The sequence below is a fragment of the Diadema antillarum genome, unplaced genomic scaffold (assembly GCF_040938485.1).
Source record: "Diadema antillarum isolate AM-2024a unplaced genomic scaffold, OU_Dant_1.0 seq00001218_RagTag, whole genome shotgun sequence".
In the NCBI taxonomy this organism is placed as follows: Eukaryota; Metazoa; Echinodermata; class Echinoidea; order Diadematoida; family Diadematidae; genus Diadema; species Diadema antillarum.
In genome coordinates, this window is record NW_027272010.1 from 287164 (window position 1) to 309345 (window position 22182).

Sequence of the window (22182 nt, forward strand, 5' to 3'; positions counted from 1 at the left end):
ATGAGGTTAGGTGGCTAAGCAGTTGGTTGGTCGGTCTGTCACTCGGTTTCATAATCATATGATTTGAATTTCACTCCTTCATGTTTTGAGCAATTGACCTGAACTTTGGCATGTGTGACCACTATCACACATAGATGTGCAATCTGTTTTTTCATGTCCCCGCCACAAAGTGTCACCAGAGGCATTATGTTTTCGGGTTGTCCGTCCTTCCGTCCCTCTGTCCGTCCTTAATCAATTTTGTGGACAGCATAACTAAAAAACGGTTTGAGGTATCCTAATGGAACTTGGCCTGTATAATGTATGAGCGGGCGAAGTTGTGCAACTACCAACTTTTGGGTGCACATTAAGGTCAAAGATCAATGCTCAAATTTCACTATTTCTCCCATATCTATGCAATGCCTGAAGTTTTTTTTTTAGCTCACCTGAGCCAAAGGCTCAAGTGAGCTATTGCGATCGTTCTTCGTCCGGCGTCCGTCGTGCGTAAACTTTTTACATTTTCATCTTCTTGAAAACCCCATGACCGATATTCACCAAACTTGGCAGGTAGCATCCCTAGGGGGTTAGGAACTAAATTTGTTAAAATGGGCACCATGCTCCACCCAAGGGGCCCCCAGGGGGCCCAAACCCCCCAAATTTGAATCTTTAAAAATCTTCTTCTCTAGAACCAGAAGTGATAGAGCTAAGTTAATACTATGACTTAGTGCATTGATGACTGTAATTTCAAGTTTGTTCATGGCGGAATCAGGGGTGCCCCCCTTGGGACCCAGGGGAGGGGAGTGGGGAGGGGTCCTAATGGGGCCTAAATTGTACATTTTCATCTTCTTCTTGAGAACCCCATGACCAATTTTCACCAAACTTGGCAGGTAGTATCCCTAGGGGCATAGGATCTCAATCTGTTCAAATGGGCACCGTGTCCCACCTGAAGGGCCCCAAGGGGCCCAAACCTCCCAAATGAAGGAATCTTTAAAAATCTTCTCTAGAATCAGTTCAAGTGATAGAGCTAAGATAATACTATGAGTGAGTACATTAATGACTGTAATTTCAAGTTTGTTCATAGCAGATCCAGGGATGCCCCTCTTAGGGGCAGGGGGAGGGATGGCGAGATCCAAATGGGGGCCTGAATTGTACATTTTCATCTTCTTCCTGAAAACCTCATGACGGATTTTCATCAAACTTGGCAGGTAGCATCCCTAGGGGGTGAGGATCTCAATTTATCAAAATGGGCACCATGCCCCACCCAGAGGGCCCCAGGGGGCCCCAGTCCCCCCCAAATTAAGGAATCTTAAAAGATTTGGGCCCTTATTATACATTTTCATCTTCTACTTGAGAATGCCCGGTCAAATTTTGGTAGAGCTGTGAATGATTTAGATTAGTGACTGCGTGAAAGGTGAACTTGCGATACTCAGGTGAGCGCTAGACCCGCGGGTCTCTTGTCTTGAAACTTGGTGTTTACATGTACTACCAAATAAAGATTCTCCAGAGAATGTTTTGAGTCATGAGGTCAAAGGTCAAGTGAAAATGTTAAAATTTCACTTTTTTTTCATATCTCGGAAATGGTTCAAGAGATCTTGATGGAACTTTGTTGATATGCGTTTACTGATTGGCAGTGATTATGTAGGGAATGTGGGGGTCATGGGTCAAAGGTCAACTCCTGGAAAGTTCACTTTTTCCCTCATATTTATGCAATACCTGCAGGATTTTTCTTGAAACTTACAGGAGACCAAAACCCATAGAGCAATGCGGATTGAGTGAAAGCAGCTCAACATTAGTAGAACACATCAGTGAAAGTTTGAGGAAATTGGACAATCGATGCAAAAGTTACTAATTTTTGAAGTTTTGGTGTTGTAATGACTTGATAAGGAGACTACTAGAGTTCATGACATCATGTGTGGACATCAATATAAAGAAAATATAAAGAGAATTGCACGAAAATTCATTTTTCATGAAAATTACACATTCCATCAACTTGATACTGACATATTATATGGAAAGGGTAGTAATTATTCCCCTGCTTTCTAAAAGTGGTTAGTCAAGTGCTCTCTCATTGTGCTAGAAAAGTGAAAGCAATCCGCTGCATGTTGAATTTTCTTTAAATATTTTCTTTATATTGTCCACACATGTCATCAACTCAAGTAGTCTCCTTATCCAGTGGTTCCAATACCAAAGCTTTCAAAATTCATTTCTCTTGCATCAATTGTCTGATTTTCCTTGAACTTTCACTGATATGCTCTACTAATGTTGCTGCTTTCACTCAATCCACATTTCTCTTTGGGTTTGGTTTCTTTTATATACTGTACATGTATTACCCAATAGATCTATTCTCTGAGAAATTTCTTGCCAAAAGGTCAAGTGATAGTGCAAAATTCCACTTCTTCCTCCGTACCTCGAAAGTGACGAAAGGTATCATCATGAAACTTAAATATGTTCTACCTTAGGCCAAAAAAAAAAAAATTGTTGCATTGGCGTAACCCGCCCGACCCTAAAAATTCTGCCGACCCCATGTTTTTTTATTATTTTTTTTTGCTATCGATATCAAATATCTTGTTGATTGCGATCGCGATCGCACAAACCCGGAAGTGGAAACGGCTCTGGGGATATCGGATACACGAGGGAGAGATCTAGCGCCTCGCATAAGCCTTCCTTGATCAGTACGTCATCTGTTTCCAACACGGACACGTACTCTAACAAGATTTATTCAGTGTATACGTAGCATTCAGACTGCGATGTATTGTGCACAGTTTTGCCATAGGTTTCTTGTGTGGAGAACTTACACGAATCTGTATATGTGGGACTGTAATAGAGATCGCCGTGTGCTATGAAAAGATCGTACATATGGGTCAATTTGCATCTATCTTATCTAAGTCAAAATAGTAAAATATGAAGTGAAAACATTCAGGATAGGGATTTCAACATCTTTAGATTCTGTGAAGGGGTATAATTCCAGTAATATCAGCCTCATAAATGATTTGTAGAATAGATGAACACAGCACATTCGGTGCAGCAGTTGTAACTGTTTACTGAGCTGAGCACGAGTTTTACACGTAAAATGCAGGTAGCAAAAAAAAAAAAAAAAAAAAAAAAAAAATCCGCCCGACCGACCCTATTTGAAAATCTCATGTTAGCCAATGCAACAATTTTTTTTTTTTTGGCCTTACCGTGATTCTCTTCGGAATTTTAGGGTTATAGGGTCAGAGAGCCAGGGTCAAAAGCCAGGTTAAAATGCTAAAATTTTATCATTTACTGAAATCACACTTTTTCCCCATACCTTGAAAATTACTCAATGCATAGACTTATGAAAGGGTCAAAAGTCAAGTAAAAGTCAATCCTCAAATCCCCAAATACCTGCTCTCTAATAGGCAATATACAGTGTAGCCATTCATCCAATTAAACCTAGTTCAAGGAAAGTGAATATTCAACACATTTGTGACAAATCTGTCATTTTTATCGGAGGTGAGGGGAAACAAAGGGATCACCTGTGGCGTCTGTCCGTCCGTCGTCCGTCCGTCCGTCTGTAACGCTACAAAAACTTGAATTACTCTCTACTGAGGACGTAAATTTCTTAAACTTGAAGGGGAGAGTGGTTATACAAAGTTACACATGTCACCAAACATGAAGGTCACCTCAAAGTCAAAGGTCACAGGCAGGGGTCAATGAACTTTAGGGCCCAATGTTCAGTTTTTACGGCGCATTTCGATTATGGCTCATAACTTTTGATCCATATCTCCGTTTGTGACCAAACTTGGCTGGTGAATGTCCCTTGGGGAGTTGAAGGTCACTACAAGGTCAAAGGTCATAGGTGGGGTCAATGAACTTCTGGGAGTTAGAAAAACATTAATTTCTTCTACCCGAATGGGTGAGACACATTTTGGCACTTGCCTTGTAGTATTTTGCCAGTTATATGAAACTGTCATCACACATTGTCAAGACATTGTACTATAGACCTATTAGGAGAACCTTGCATAATGGCGGAAGCATACCAGTCGCCATAGTGACATAATTTCTGTTTTATGCCTCCGCCACGAAGTGGTGCCGGAGGCATTATGTTTTCGGGTTGTCCGTCTGTCCTTCCGTCCGTCCGTCCTTCCGTCCGTCTGTAATGAATTTTGTGGCAAGCGTAACTAAAAAACCTTTTGATGTATCCTAATGAAACTTGGCATGTATGTGTACTGTGGGGGTGAAGTTGTGCCTATCAACTTTTGGGTGCACATGCTCAAGGTCAAAGGTCAAAAGGTCAAGGTCAAATACATAAAATTTCACTATTTCCTCCATATCTATGCATTGCCTGAAGATATTTTCTTGAAACTTTGTGTATACATGTATTACCCAATTAAGATTCTCTGGTGAAAGTTTTGGGGTCATGAGGTCAAAGGTCAAAGGTCAAAAGGTCAAGTAGACATATTAAAATTTCACTTTTTTTCTCTGTACCTTGGAAATTGTTCAAGGTATCTTCATGGAACATAGTACATGTACTGACTGACAATGATTATCTAGAGAATTTAGGGTTCATGAGGTCAAAGGTCAAGGGCAACACTTCAAAATTTTACTATTTCCCTCATATTTATGTAATGCCAGCAGAATTATTATTTTTTTACACTTGGTGTATGCATTATATATAACCCAAGAGATTCTCTGTTAAGTTTCTTTTCTCTTTTTTTTTGCCTCAAAGGTCAAAGATCAAGTGAAAGTGCTGAACGAACTGTTTTCTCCATAATACTATCTAGAAAATGGTTCAAGTTATCTTGAAACTTAGTACATATTTATGCATGTTCTGCCTGACAGTGATTATCTTAATATGAATTTTAGGGTCAAAGGCCAGATGAAAATGGCAACAATTTACTATTCAATACAGAAATTGCACCTTTTCTCCATACCTTGAAAATTACTCTGTGCATAAACTTATGAATGGATCAAAGTCAAGTTAAAGTTCTTAAATCTCCAAATACATGCTCTCCTATTCATCCAATGAAACCTAGGTCAAGGAAGGTGAGCATATAACACATTTGTGACAAACTTATCATTTTAATATTTTGCCAATTTTGTGAAAATGTAATCACACATTGTCCACATGTACTATAGACCTATTAGGAGAACCATGCATTACGGCGGAGGCATACCAGTCGCTGTAGCGACATTTCTAGTTTTTTTTAGTATCAAGTTTAACACAAGCATTGCCATGGTATTGGCAAATTATAAAAATCATACAAAATGTCGTGGATCGAACTACTCTCTCAGTTTTAAAGCATTTTAGTCAGAACGTGGGACATATGATTGCTATAGGATATCGTGCAAGACACTTTTTTTTTAATGTCAATATAGTACATGTATCTGTTGTCATGGCAGTAGCATTTTTATTCAAATCATACAATAAATATGTGCATTGACCCAACTGCTAAAATGTAAACATGCATTTTAACTTTTAAGCTCACCTGAGCCAAAGAATCAAGTGAGCTATTGCAATCACAAATTGTGTGGTGTCCTCCGTCCTGTGTCGTGTGACATCCGTCGTCCGTGGTGCATGAACTCTTTTACATTTTCATCTTCTTGAAAACCCTGTGACAGATTTTCACCAAAGGCAGGTAGCATGGGGAAGGGGGGGGGGGGTAGGATCTCAAATTGTTGCCCCCTGGAGGCATCGTGTGTTCACTAAACTGTGCTGTATCAAATTTAAGGTGATGTTACCTAAGTACATGTACACTTCTGAGAAGAAAACTATAGAAAACTCTAATTGGAAGAGAAAGTAACATTCTTTGATCAATATAAGATGTAGATCAGCGTCATGTGATGAATTATGTAACGTACTATTATATGAATATTTATGTATGAAATACATTTTTATGAATAATCATATCACTGAAGAGAAACCACTGATGAAAAATATTCTGTCTTTATGTAAGCTTTCCAATGATATGAGATAACTTATAAGGTTTTAATGCTTACAAATATGAAGAAATATTGAATGGAAATTGATTACTGTGGACAAGGGTGGTCTCACTCATAAACCTTATACTGTAAAAGTGGATATTTTCATGTGACTAATTTTTCGCGCTTGGCCGGGTAAGAAGAGTTTTGCATGTTTTTAATTCCGCGGAATCAGACATCAACTACTGGAACAAATGGCACGCAAAAATATTTGTGTGCTTTTATTTTCATGCTAGTTTGTGGTTGCGCAAAATGCGCGAAAATTTAAACACCGCGAAATTTTCAACACCGCGAAATTTTTCACTTTTACCAGTAGATGATATATAATATTGGATGGCCTTGAGATTAATACAAGGAAATATTGGACGAGCTATGCACAAATATTGGACGAGTCGAAGATGAGTCCAATATTTTGCTTAGCGAGTCCAATTAATCCTTGTATTAACCGAAAATAGGACATCCAATATTATCATTATTATCATACAGAGGATTTTAGCAACGAATGTTTTCACTTAGGCCTACCCTTTCTGTCTCCGAGTGCCGTATGGTCTCCTACTGTACTTGTGTTCACTACTTGATCCTGACATGGGGTATGGTACATGTACACTCTTCAGTGCAAGTTAATCCAATTCAGTCCTCGATAAAACAGTGATTTATGTATCCAAGGTAGCCATCATGTTGCTATTAGGCCGAGTTTAGACCAGAATTAGATGTATTTGTATCCGAGATCTGAGACACAATTCACGTCACATTTACCGTAGATCGTGAAAGATCAAATTACTAGTACTGTAGTCCTACTGTACTTGGTACTAGTAGAAGTACTAAACACGTAATGTACTTTGTACTGTAACATGCATGCAAATGCAAGCGGCAGCTGCCGGCTATATGTATATCGCGCGCGGGCTACTGTATCTAGCAGTGTAGCGCTGAGCTGATCAATCGTCATACTGTCGCCTGCATGCACAAAAAATGCAACTTGTTTTCATCAAACCTAAATTTAATTTCCTGTTATGAAAGTGACATTTTGAATAATTGTATGAAAAACAATTTCAGCTTATTGATATATGAAATTTGTTTGCATAAACACAGAATTTTAGAAGAAACGATATTTCAGTTAATTCGTGATTGACCAATCAGAGACGTTTTTACTTCATATTTCAGGTCATCTCGTGTATATCTCAACCAATTACGGTGCAGTTTATAAAAAACTTTGGGGAATCCCCCTCTTGCCGTCCAATATTTTAAATATTGGTCGCCTCGGCAAAAAATATTGGTCGAGTTCAACAAACTCTTTAAGTGGGTCGGAGGTTATGAGGTGCGTCGACAAAATAACACTTGTATTTGGGCTCTAAAAATCCTCTGTATGGATAATACGTAATATAAGGTTCCGGATTTCTCCAGTTATTGTGTGGGATCTTTTCATACCCCCACCACTAATAGTGTGAAGGGGGTATATATATGAATCACCGTGATGTTGGTCGGTTGGGTGGGCTTAGGATAAATGATGATATTGAAGTATAGATGTGCAAGACATGTTTTTTGTGTTTGTCGGACAATGCGTTGCCATGGTAACCATAATTTTACCAAAACCTTGTGGATTGAATAATTTCCATAGTATTTAAACAATCAATTTCAAAATTGGTATCTATGATGATCTATATGTGTAGTTATGCAAGACACTCTTTGTGTTTGTACTTGACAAAGCGTTGCCATGGTAACCACATATTTTCTTCAAAATCTTGTGGAGTGAACAACTTCCACAGTTTTGAAGCAATTGAAATCAAATTTGGTAGGCATTATGGCCTTGAGGCATAGATGTGGAACACATAATTTTTGTGTTTGTCGGGCAAAGCATTGCCATGGTAACCATAATTTTACCAAAACCTTGTGGATTGAATACCTTCCACATCATTCAAGCAGTTTTAGGTCAAATTTAGTAAGTATGATGATTGGAAGGTGTAGTTATGCAAGACACTAATGTGTTAATATAAGAAAGATGTGTTGCCATAGTAATCACTCATTATTGTATCAAATTGAACCATTTAATCTATGAAGGTGAAATGTGCTGTGTATGATGCTCTTTACACCATATGTGTAAGTGTAGTTTTGCAAAATGTCCTTTGTATTTGTATCGGACAATGCATTGCCATGGTAACTGCATTTTTTTTTTAATCCTGTTGCGTGAACTTCTTCCACAGTTTTCAAGCAATTGAAACCAAATTTGGTAGGCATTATGGCCCTGAGGTATAGATGTGAAACACATAATTTTTGTGTTTGTCACACAAACTGTTGCCATGGTAACTACAATTTTACCAAAACCTTGCAGATCGAATAACTTTTCCATCATTCAAGCAATTAAAGTCAAATTTAGTATGTATCATGATCTAGAAGTGTAGTCTTGCAAGACACCAATGTGTTAGTTTAAGGAAAATGTGTTGCCATGGTAACCACTCATTTTCGTATCAAAATAAATTATTCAAGCTATGAAGGTCACATTTGGTGTGTATGATGGTCTTTAAGTGTAGTGATGCTAGGGGAAAGCATGTTTCCATTTGCTGTAAGTTTTATACTCAGTGTCAACTCTGTAATTTTACAGTAAACTAAAATTATTCTGTTTCCAATTCGACAAGTGCACAAATTTGGTATTAACGTCATTGCCCTCATGACATCACATACTATAAAGCAACACTAGGGGCGGGGGTATTAATCACCTCCAGTGATAATTCTAGTTTGGGTAAGTTTGCGGACACCTCACTCAAACTCACAATGATCACATCACATCGCATTATCATGCCGAGACAGCATCAATAATTCACCGAGATGACTAGATCGAACTGCGTGCGAAGGAGAAACTTTATTACCATACTCGCCAATCCGGCGACCCGTCAGCGCTCGTCGCCTGACACGATGCACAACCCTTACTGCACTTGCTGCATGAACGGCCGATACACCCAGCGTATACAAGACTTTAGCATACAATGCACTACAAAACCACAGGGAGACACCGAGGACACGTCCGCCCCTGCCGAGCATCAGCTCACCACTCCTCGCTCCTACTACCCGAGCGAGAGTATGCCCACATGCGACCCGTGACCCCCCACTGGAACTCATACGGCCATGGGGTCACCGCACGCCCCCTACGTCCTAACCAGGGGCCTGTTTCACTAACATGGGAAATCGATCCAACCCAAGGCCGATCCCAACTCTGGGATTGATACCATCCTGGGAACGACTCTTGTGACCCGTTTCACTAAATCAATCTTTGGTTGGGAACGATAATTAATTGAGTTCGACTGATTTAATCATAGTGAACGAGGCTGTGATCGATAGTGAGAGCTAAAGGAGAGAAACGCGGCAATGACAACCAAACAGAAGGTAAGGTAAAGAAACATTGAAATTAATATTTCGTGGTCAAATGTCATTTTCAGTACACAAATTTCATCTTCGAATGACATGTTTATTGCCATTTCCATGGCTGATGCCATTTCCATGGCTGATGCCATTTCAAGTCTGTTCTGGCAGTCATAAGGAAGCAGTGCCCAACGATTTCTTTACTCTGTTTGTATTGAACATGTTAATTGCAACAATCGTGATTTGCTTAGTCCCATGTGTGTAATTATGCACACGTATGTCAGTCTCCATCTGCCACTGATACGGTACCGGTAATCCACATCTAGCTCCACCTTGCTTTGTTCATGCTTGTAGACTCATGACTGTAGACCTAGAATATGATAGATTAGTTACAACTTGTCACTGATAAGATTTCGATTAAGTGAGCTTCGAATAATTTGTGAAATGTCGGCAATATCGCAGACGCCGCTAAGCGATCGCGTAGGCTGTCTATTTAAAATTCCAATTTGAGCCCCTCCGGACAGACAGCTTTTTCTGCCTAGAAACTCTACTAATCTCTAGACCCTCTAGGCCCCTACGTAACATTGTTAGACCTCTACTCTTCAACACAATAACAATTGAGTCTCTCTTGTCTAGACCTAGACTCTGTACTGTTCAATTCGAGTGCAGTCTACAGTGCAGTAGATTCCATTATTTATAGATATAGGTCTACTACTACTTAGCTAACGTCAGTATCATTAGATATCTAACGTTAGTAACACATAGATCTAACATTAGATTAGTCGAGAACTAGATACGCAGTAATGGCAACGTAGCATGCTGCTTCCATGAGAGACCTCTATATCTTTGTCTGATTTTGTTTTTGGTGCTTAGTACTTGGTATCCATGGTTGCATGTTTACTAGACCCTAGAGCTCTATACGGATGTTATATCAAGTTCCACTACTGTTTTGTAGGAACAAGCCGTCCATAATTCGACTAAAACACTGTCCTAAATTTGACAACCGGGTATGCGTAAAGACGTAATTCCATGCTTTTACGTGTGGTTATATTTTTGCATTGAACTGCTGTGCATTTTTTTTTTTTTTTTTTTGGGGGGGGGGGGTACAACAAATTGTACCAGACTGCACCAAAGTTAATTCATATTACACCATAGCCTATTTCAATTTGCATCCCTCATTGTGTAGGTTACCTGTACTTTAGGTAAGATGGCGTAGGCAGCAGCGCAGCGTATGCTGCGAAGAGCGAGGTTTTTGCAGTAACCATGTGCAAGTCAATGTCAATATCAACAATTTCCTTTACCGAGTTGGTTCCAACTTACGTGAGTGATTGGAAAAGAGCTGGTAGTATTTCCTGCCATTTTCATACAATTTGGTATTACAGTAAGATCAGAATATCTGTACATGGGTATGAAAGTACAAGGCACAAATGCAAGTCAGTGACACTTCCTTTTCCCGCTAGGTTGAGTAATGACAGACAAATTTGAGAAAAGATTAGAGGTTGAGATATTTTACTTGTCATAGCATATTTCTACAGACTTGTATAGTTAAACTTTGTAATCTGCTTTATTCTGTTATCAGAAGGGACTGGCTCTGAATGTGATGCACTCTTCTACACAGTGGACAAGAGGACTGTGCAAACCTTATGAGAGAGGTGAATTTCTGACCAGGCTTTGAGCTCATTGATTGACTGGAAAGGTGTAAGTTTCATTTCTTTAAATTTTCTGAAAGCTCATTATTCAAAAGGTTTTTCAATTTATTATCTATACCCAGTTTTAGAACTCAATCATACTATTGTGGGAGGGAAAAAAAAAATCATCAAATAATGGGGATGTGGTGGTAGTGGTTTTTCTAATCACAATACCTATGTACATTTTTATCCTTATGATGAGACCATGTACTTTGAATGCTTATTTTCGTGATACCAAGTGTGAAATTTCCTTGAATTCATTTCTTCTAGCGTCTTAAATCTGCCTCCCTCAGAGAAATATAAATTCTTCTTTTTCTTCTTCTCTGTAAAGGATCGTCAGATACTTTTAGTTGGTATTATGTGATCCAGCATTGGCAAATCAAGATCAATAAAATGGCATGAGATATGTCATGAATCCAAATCCCTGAATGTACAGAAAGCTCTTTCAAAACCAAAGTTGATTTTAAAGGGTGTGTACAGTTCTGGTCGAGGTGAGGATTTAGCATTTAAAGGACAAGTCCACCTTCATTTACACAAGGACTGAGAGAATGCAGCAATATTAGTAGAACACATCAGTGAAAGTTTGAGGAAAATCAGACAATCTGTTCAAAAGTTATTAATTTTGTAAGTACCTGTGCAGTTACTGCTGGATGAGAAGACTACTACAGTGTATGATGTCACATGCGTACAACGATATAAGGAAAAAATTAAAAGAGAATTTCACAAAACTTTACTTTTTGAATAAAGCGCACATTTCTTTGACTTGTTACTGACGTATTTTAAGGGTAATACTATTCCCCCTGCCTTCTGAAAGAGAGAAGTCAAGTGTTCTTTCGTTATGCGAGAAAATTAGAAATATGTTGAATTTTCTTTATTCTTTCTTTATATGGTTGTACACATGTGACATCACAAGCTATAGTTGTCTAGAACTCATCCAGTCATGACTGAGCAGAAACTTCAAAAATTCATAACTTTTGAACGGATTGTCCGATTTTCCTCAAACTCTCACTAATGTTTTCTACTAATATTGCTGCTTTCACTAAACCCACATGTCTATGAAGGTGAACTTGTCCTTTAACGTTTTGTGAGATATTCAGAAACCACTCCATGAGATTCTAAGGGGTATCAAAAGTTTATTTGATGAAAATCTGTTTTTAAATGGCTGAGATATCCAAAAACAAGGTGAAACAAAGAGATCCCAATAAAAGGCGTGGCCTGTCGCCTTTTATTATTATCATTTTTTTTTTTGATATCTCAGCCATTTGAAAAACATTTTTCATCAAATAAACGTTGAATCCTTCTTAAAATTACATGCTCTTTCATATTTCATACGAGGTTTCTCATTATCTCACTTAGGAATGTTCAAAACATGAATCCCCACCTCAACCACTACTGTACAGTCCCATTAAGTCAAATAATGGCCAATGCAAGTGTTGGTATTGAGACCAAAAATGCAAGTAGTGTAATATTTAACTTTAACCCGTTGAGGACGAGTCCCGAGTATACTCGGGCAGGTGTCTATGGGAAATACATGTTGTAGCAAAATCAGTCCGTCCTCAACGGGTTAAAGTAATCACCATTGCCCATCATTTTTTTTTATTAAGTCCTGAGAGATTTGACTTCATTAATTGGCAGAGTGACATCTATTTGCAACATGACTTTGTCTTGAATTAAGCTAGATATCAAAATGAAAAATAGCATTACTTGGGCTAGAGATGCAATGTGATCTGTAGCTTCAGTGTAATACAGACCTATGCTACCCCCACATGCCATGTCTTTTTTTTATTTGCAAAATAATCTTTTGCTTTTAAATGTGACCAGCTTTGAGAGTCCATCAAGTTATGGTATGAGTCATTACAGAATTAATGTGAAAGGAAAAAAAAAATAACAGTAACAAAACCATTTGGTGGTTCAAGACGTCTTCAATGTTTCTCTTTTTATTTTATATGCTTTGTTTTACCTCAGGAAGGGATAATTGCTGAGTTTTATTCGTTATGTGTCGTCAACAAGGAACATCTACAGTCACAGCCTTCGTCCTTTCTATTGGAGGATATGAAACCCTATTCCTTCTTACATGCAGCCGTGGAGAACAGCTAGGGGACTGTCTTGTCCAAGCATTGTAGCTACAGATGATCTTGTCTTCAAGTTGAGCTTTCAAATCTGTTCAACTGAACCCTTATCTTTTCAAGCAACTTTGTGAATGACGTGTGATACATTCTGGGAGCTGGGCGCCGTTGAATGTTTCTACACATAAATGGCGCTATGCTGTTTCCTCATCATCATGGTCATCTTTGTTGTAGATCTTGGCTGTAGCCACATTACATGGCAGAGTCACCATTTTCTTTTAAGAGGGATTTGTGTATAAACTAGGGGGATCTGCAACTGCGGCATCATTCTGTCCTGCAATTTATGAATAAGCCGAGCCAACAGTAATGTAACAATTTATTCATCATCTCCAACTTCCACATAACAAGTCCACACGAATACGACAACAGTTGATTCAGAGGTGATAAGGGAATAAAAAGTTACTTTTGATTTTGATCTCCCTGTGTATTTAACAACAATGGCATTCTTTCAAAAGTCATTTAGCAAGAAAGTTTAGGCATTATTGTATAAATATTTTACTGTAAATGTGTTAATAGTGTCATGAATATGCATTTGTACAAAGTGGGTGTGGCCTGTTCTGCCCACAGTGGAAGTCAAGATGGCTCGAAGCTGGGACCATGCCGTCTGAGGAAGCAAGGGAAGAATAAAGTTTTCATTACTTTAAAGGACAAGTTCACCTTCATAGACATGTGGGTTGAGTGAATGCAGCAATATGAGTAGAATACATCAGTGAGAGTTTGGGCAAAATTGGACAATCCGTTAAAAAGTTATGAATTTTTAGCTCACCTGAGCCGAAGGCTCAAGTGAGCTATTGCAGTCGCTCTTCGTCCGGCGTCCGTCGTGCGTCGTCCGGCTTACTTCGTTCCTTCGGGTGTTCGCGTTCGCGTCGGGTGGTCGCGTTACCCGACATTTCGTAGATTAGGTGCCCTAATATACGAAGGGTCGGGTAAGGAGGGGTAAAATAATCACAATTTAATACAGATAATCCTTGACATAAGGCTGATCGTTTAACGCGACTACACGGTCCGGAGGTGATGTCATAAACCCACAATTGAACTTTGAATTCTCTCTCTCTCTCTACACGTAAAAAAGTGTCATTCAAGTGACGAAGTATCGGGTGAATCAGGGACGGCGAAACCAGTGAATAAATCAATGCAAAAGACATCAAACAGGCCACAAAATAGCACAAAAATGGCAATAACAAATAAAAGAGTATAAAATATCTTCAGAAACATAATTCTATGGCTAAATAAAACAATAGCATTACAGGATGGAGAATATGAATATTTAAACTTCCGATAAAAACAGCAAATCTGCCTAAGCGTTAACATGATTATGAGTTTTATTGCAAACGCACTAACTCTATTCTTGTTAATTTGATTGATCGATTGATAACATTGATTGACTGATTGATTTACTGATTTATTGCTCACTCTGGAAATTCTTTGTACATCGGATATCACAGCAAAATAAACATTAGATACATCACAGGTACACCACAGATATATCACAGAATGCGAATGAAACTAACTCATACTAACATACAATATATAGCATATACAGGGCTCCACACTAACTTTTATTTTTGGCGGCCCGATCGGATTGAATTTTTATTTTTTGGTGGCTTGAAAGTAAAATCTGGTGGCCCGAAAAAAAAATATCAAGAAAAACTAAATCGGTCCTACTAATTATATAGAAAAAGAAATATTAAGTACAGGTGAATGTCGAGCCCTGGCATACAGCTGTATGTACCATTATACTAATGATGCACAGGATAGAGTGTGTTAGTGAAGGATGCGCCTCGTGCATGTCGCACCATTGTCAATACTCTCGAGCGCGCCGCACCTTCACTAACGCCACGAAATAATCCTGTGCATCATTAGTTTTATAAAATGGGTCGAAAACTAACAGCATTATTCACGTACCTTTGTGGGTCAATACCAGTCAGCTACATGTAGCACTCGCTCAAAAGTCAAGATGTCCGAAGATGTTCGTCCCAAACATTTACGCACGTCGCACTCGGAAATCCCGCACACTGATAAGTACTGTACGTACGTATAAGAGTATACGTACGCCACGTACTGTTATGCACAAGAAAGGCCGCCGGCTGTTGTGGCAGCCCGCGGCCCGAACTAGAAGTTGTTTACAGGATTGACAGCGCGTATAGTAGCGCGTGACGCACTTGTAACAACTGATTGAGTGCGCACTGCTAGTGTAAAACATTGTGACGTACGTCAGGCCAGGGAGGTGGAAGAGAGACTCTTCTTAGTGCTTACCTGAAGAAAATAATGCACGCACACGTGACTCATTTCAGCGCTTCCAATTGGCTACATTCTTGAACCCATTTTATAAAACACCATAATACATTAACCCGATCCACGTTTAATACAACTATACAAAAACTATTAATATATGTCACTTTTATACAATTATTCAACACATAATCGTATATTCATTACTATCGTTTCCTGCATCATCATTATATTCACCAAACAGTATATCACCTACATATCCCAATTATGTTTTTTTCTAATTCACTCCAAAAAAAAAAATATTCCAATTATAGTTACAGTTGTATACCGCTGCCATGGCAGCACCTTACGAAAATAACACAAAGTGTGTCTTACATAAATACACATATAAATCATTGCGCATTCCAAATTAAAAGTAATATTTCTTAAATATTGTGGAAATATTCACCCCACAAAATTTTAGGAAAATTAAATTACCATGGCGATGCTTTCTCCAACAAACACACACGAGAACCATATCCTACAAATACACACGTCTCAATTTCATACACTAAATTTATATTCACTTACTTCAAACTTGTGAAAATAATCACTCAATATCACCATATACGCCAGATTTCATCATAATTAATTCAGAACGGATAAAAAAACCCCAAAATATCGCGACGCAAACTTTGAGACGAACCGCCCGAACGCCCGACCAACCACTACACAGATTCAGGACTATAGTACCCTCTTATACACTTTGGGTACTCGATATGCGGAAGTATAGTACAAAATAGGTACACATAGGAGTTTCACATTTCACTACATTTCCATGATATAAGAATGTTGAGTTTGAAGATTGATATTATGATAGAGGTGATACTAGAGGCAAAACTTGTTTGAAGTTGGATCAAAATGACGCAAAGTATGAGATGGTACATCTTTGAAAAAGGTCTTTTTTTCCAGTTATCTCTATTACATCTATGGTTTGATGCTTACATGTATGTCACATAAAAAATAAAGCAAATAATTAAAAAAAAAACATTTCAGGGCCATTAACGGCCGTATTTACTTACTATTTTGCATTACGTTGCAGCCAAGACACCCCCATTTCATCCTCTATTAGGTCCTATGGAACAGTAGGCTAAAACACGCAAAAACTTATAATTACAGACATGGTTGTCAGTGTACGCTCGCTTAGCAACCAGATACATGTATGGGGGCAGGACATGGCTAAGTTATGTTAAAATGTTTGCAACAAAATCACGTACCGGTACACAGAATCTATGCTCATTCAATCCCAAAGTTTGCATTTTGCACAGACTATAGGGTCGACAAAACATAATACATGGTAAAGCAGAGAACATGAACTGAACCAATTGATCAGAGTTCTGTTATGAGTCTACTTTGACCAACCAAACAAACTAATCAGTTTTGAATAATATTTCAGAAAGGGATTAAAAAGGTTTCACAATCTGTCAAATTTTGAAGGGATTCTTTCATGCACCCAGAAGAGGGGATGGAGAGAAGTCCTACAGTTGTAATGGGGGCTGCATTGGTACATGTTCATCTTCTTATTGAAAACCTCATGATGAATTTTGACCAAACTTAGCAGCTAGCATCACTAGGGGGATAGAATCTCAATTCCTTCAAATGGGCACCATGTCCCTCTTGGGGTGCCCCTAGGGGGCCCACCCCCCCCCCCCACATTAAGGACTATTTAAATCTTCTACTCTAGAACCAGAAATGATAAAGCATAGTTAATACCATGAGTTGTACATTGATGACTTTAGTTCCAAGTTTGTTCATTGCAAATCCAGGGCTGCCTCCCCCCCCCCACCCTGGAGTTTAGGGAGGGGGGGGGGATCCATATGCAGACCTAAGTTTCCAATGTTCTCAGGTAAGAGTGGTCAAGAATGCATGGAAGGTGAAATTGCGATACTCAGGTGAGCGCGTGACCCCTGGGTCTCTTGTTGAAGTTTCTGCTCAGTCATGGCTGGATGAAAAGACTACTTTAGCTTGTGATGTCACATGAGTACAACGATATAAAGAAAGAATAAAGAAAATTCAACATATTTCCATTTTTCTCGCATAACAAAAGAACACTCGACTTCTCTCTTTCAGAAGGCAGGGGGAATAATATTACCCTTAACATATGTCAGTAGCAAGTCGAAGAAATTTGCACTTTATTTAAAAAGTAAAGTTTTGTGGAATTCTCTCTTTATTTTCCTTGTATAGTTGTACGCATGTGACATCATACACTGTAGTAGTCTTCTCTTCCAGCTGTGACTGCGCAGATACTTAAAATATTCGTAACTTTTGAACAGATTGTCCAATTTTCCTCAAACTTTTACTGATGTGTTCTACTAATATTGCTGCATTCTCTCCATCCTTATGTATATGAAGGTGGACTTGTCCTTTAAGTTTGATTAGTGGTGGTGATTTGTTCGGTGTCAGACTGTGTGATATGTCGTTGCCCCACCAGGATTTCCCTCATTCCGTAATACTGTAATAGCAAGTACAAGAGTATGCTGTAAGCAGATTCCTGGAAACTTATACCTTTGGCTGGTGAATACTTTTACTTTGAAACCTCACTCTTTAACTTTTGACACGACATTGAATTTCATCTCATTGTGAACGTTTGTGAGCTTAAAAAAAGATATCTTTTATTTGTAATCAATTTGTGTCATATTACTAAGATAACCATCATATTATATGCGTAATAAATAGCCACTTTGTTATGTATTTGTTCTATCTGACTAGATTCAAATAGAAACCATCTAAGGCAATGAGTAAGCCATTTTAGTCATAGTCCTTGTTTCTTCATTTTTTCTTTGTCTATGTAATTGTGTGTCAAAGTTGTTATAAATCTGTAGTCTCTTCCATCCCCCTCTAAAATCCAAGTATATCATACTTCCTCTTTCTTGCTCAATTTCCCTTGAATCTATTTTTATGCCTCCGCCACGAAGTGGTGCCGGAGGCATTATGTTTTCGGGTTGTCCGTCCGTTTGTACATTGTACATCCATACGTCCGTCCGCATTCGTTTACGCGATAACTTGAGTAATATTGACTGGAATTTTACCAAACTTGGTCCAAGTATTAAGTATGATGGGGCAATTACTTCATTAGATTTTGGGTGAAATCGGCCAAAGGTTAAAGGTCAAAGGTCAAGGTCAAATCATGAAATTGTATCTGTTTACGTGATAACTCAGACTGGATCAAGCAAATTTCACCAAACTTTGTCCAAGGATGATGTATGGTGGGACAATTACTTGATTGATTTTTGAATGAAATCAGACGGAGGTCAAAGGTCAAAGATCAAGGTCAAATCCTAAAATTTATCTTTTTACGTGATAACTCAAAACTGGATGAAGCAGCTTTCACCAAACTTGGTCCAAGGATGATGTATGATATGGCAATTAGTTGAGTAGATTTTAGTGACATTGGCAAGAGGTCAAAGGTCAAAAGGTCAAGGTCAAATGCTAAAAATGTTGCTATTTCCCCATATCCATGCAATGCCCAAAGGTATTTTCTTGAAACTTCGTGTAGACATGTACTACTGCATAAGGTCAAAGTCAAAAGGTCAAAGATTAGGTGAAAATGTTACAATTTCACTTTTCTCACAAATGGTTCAATGTATCGTCATGGTACACATGTACTGACTGGCAGGGATTTTGTAGGGAATTTAGGGGTCATGGGTCAATAGTCAATAGTCAGGGGTCAAAGGTCAAGGTCAACTCGTCATAATTTTACTATTTCCCTCATATACTAATATATATGCAATGCTTGCATTATTATTTTTAAAACTTAATATACATGTATTACCTAATGGAGATTCTCGTGGAAATTTCCTGCCAGAAGGTCAAAGGTCAAAGGTTAAGGGTCAAGGCCAGGTTTAAATGCAAAAAAAAAATCTATTTTATACTGTAATTACAGTCTTTCTTTATACCTTGAAAATTACTCAATACATAAACTTATAAAAGGGTCAGTTAATCCTCAATTCCCCAAGTACATGTACCTGCACTCTTTAATAGACAATTATAGCAAACGTAGTTCAAGGAAAGTGAACATTAAAGATATTTCTGACAAACCTGTCATTTCAATATTTTGCCAGTTATGTGAAACTGTTATCTCACATTGTAAAGACATTATACTATACACCTATTGGGAGAATCATGCATTATGGCGGAGGCATCAGTCGCCATAGCGACATTTCTAGTTCTTATTGCTCTCTTCTTGCACTGCTATGATTCTCCATTTTCATTCTCCTTGGTGTGCATAATATGCTACCTTTCTCTCCTTTCCATTCTCCTTGTTATGCATATATGCTACTTCACTCTTGACCTTTAACAATGAAAAAAAAACCAAACTTGTGTCTTGTGTTGGAGGCTTAAAAGAGGGAATGTCTGAATGGAGTTGTCTCATGTTGTAATGTGTACGTTTCTACCATGAGTTTGATTTGAATTTGAATATTTTTTCAGTTGTAAGAGAAGAGAAAAGCTACTGTATGTAGAAGAAAGATGCATACTAGTATTAAAAGTTTCATTGGTGTTGATTTTCATATCTTATTCATTCATGACTTCAATTACCATTGTTTCTTCTATGTGATTTTAACACACCCAGATGTGAATGATTTGCCCTTCACGTGTGAACGTGATGTAGTGGTGTTGAAACCCAAATACAGGCTTTCAGATGATGATGAGTGTGTATTCATTGCATTTTTTTTTTTCCGGTAGCATTTTGACATTGCACAATTTAATTGCATCAATTGTGAATATTTTTGTAACAGTTGACTTATTCAGAAGTGTCTCGAGTGCTGTAGTTGATGGTTTTGTTGGCGCACAGTGAATTTTGTGTATAGATATGTATTTTATATATCATATTATACATGTAACCATATAATATATAGCACACAGGTCCACCTTTCAGTGCTCATGGCCAGGCGCTTTAAAGATGAAAAGATAGATATACGTACACATCCATACATGTATGTTCAAACATGTCAACAAAGATGAAAATGGCAAACAAAAAAACAAACATATATACCAAATAAAGAATACAATATTGTTCCAAACATTAATGACAGCAATTACAGTCTCAGTGTGAGTGGAACAGATACATTATATATATGTATATGTATGTATGTATGTATATATATATATCAAAATATGAAAGTTCTGCGTCGGTGTGTAGTAAATAGATATCAAGTGTAAAAACAGTCGTATAAACACTGCAGGAGCCAAAAAATTGGACTGACGTTTCGGTCAAAGACCTTTATCAAAGGTCTTTGACAAAGGTCTTGAGAAAGGTCTTTGACCGAAACGTCAGTCCAATTTTTTGGCTCCTGCAGTGTTTATACGACTGTTTTTACACTTGATATCTATAACTTCATCATGTATGTTAAATGCCCAAGGTGGCATATAGGTGCAACTAGCACAAAATTCTGTACTAGTATGAGGTTCAACATAATTGAATTAATAATTTCACCCTGTGAATGGTCTTTATATTATACTGGGCAATATATATGCACTTAGCCTTGGCGTGTTACTGGTATACTACATGGCATTTTCCTCACCCTCTTCCTCTTTATTTTCTCTCTTTCCCTTCTTTCTTCCTTCCCTTCATTCGTACTTTTTTTGCTCTTCTCTCTTTTCGCTCTATGTAACATAAGAGCACATGACAAATTGTATCACTTCATTGCCATTATGACGCTTCTGTGTGAGGTCATCGCCATCATGACGTAACAATCATAAGCGCGCAACTCAGTGAGTGTAATGGATCTTTCCCAACTTGGGTCAGATCTGAATCAATCCCAACTTTGGGTTCAATTCCCAGCTCCGTATCATTCCCAAATTGCTTAGTGAAACAGTTCCTAACTTTTTGGGAATGATCAATCCCAAAACTGCCCCTGGGATCAATTGAATTGAACTCAAGGATTGATCCCAGAGCTTAGTGAAACAGGCCCCAGGCGTACCAGAGACACCAACTCCAATGCTCTAAACTGATTCCATTACAATACTATAAAGTAGACCGCATTATATGGCAGTGTTTGATCTCAATTAGATGTAGAGCGCCCTATTATGTTAGCTGTAAACCTCAAAAGTGAATACCAATCCAAACAACAGTGACAGGAAGTGAGGCAAAGGACTGAGGGATGTCAGGTCAAAGTTCACAGGCTGTAATAAGCAGGGGGGGGGGGTATTCTGAACACCATTTTATCTCTGTGTAAGTCTGTGAGTTATAACACCGCTAAAACAGTTGTAAATCGGTATTCTGAGAACCGTTTTAACGGTGTTGTAAGTCCTGAAAGCCACACCCACCCAAGTAATCATATCCAATAGGAAATTTTGTTAGAAGTAGCATCTAAGATGTTTTAACCAATAAGATTTCTCCCTTGGGCAAATGCGCCTTGCTTAACTCTGCGCGTTTTAACAAGCGCTCATTCCCTGGCGTGCGCACAAATAGAACAATGGCATACGCAGGTAAAGAGAGCCAGAGATAAAATAAAGTTACAACAGAAGCTTGATCATTATGCGTTCTTTCCAGTTTTGACTTATAGTTGGTGCGGTACGGGGATTCGAAAAGCTATCTCAAATTGAGTCTTTTTATTTGAAATTTTGTTTTAAAAGAAATAAGATATTTGGCGTTCGTGAGAGTAATCTGAATTTCATGGTTTATGGGGAACTATACGCTTCACAGGCCCTTGCAATGCCTTATTATTGTTATTGTTATTATTATTATTACTACTACTACTACTACTACTACTACTACTACTAATATTATCATTATCTTTATTTTGGCACAGGATTGTCCATTAAAGGGATAGGAAATTATCATGCTTATTGTGTTTTGTTAACTATTAATTGTTTGTTAAGGGCAC

General features: G+C 38.2%; 1 protein-coding gene across 2 annotated transcripts in view; it reads left to right on the forward strand.

The window, feature by feature from the left end:
• Positions 1-22182, forward strand: part of LOC139744909 (arrestin domain-containing protein 3-like) — a 160930-nt gene that overhangs the window by 29935 nt on the left and 108813 nt on the right. The window lies entirely within an intron of this gene.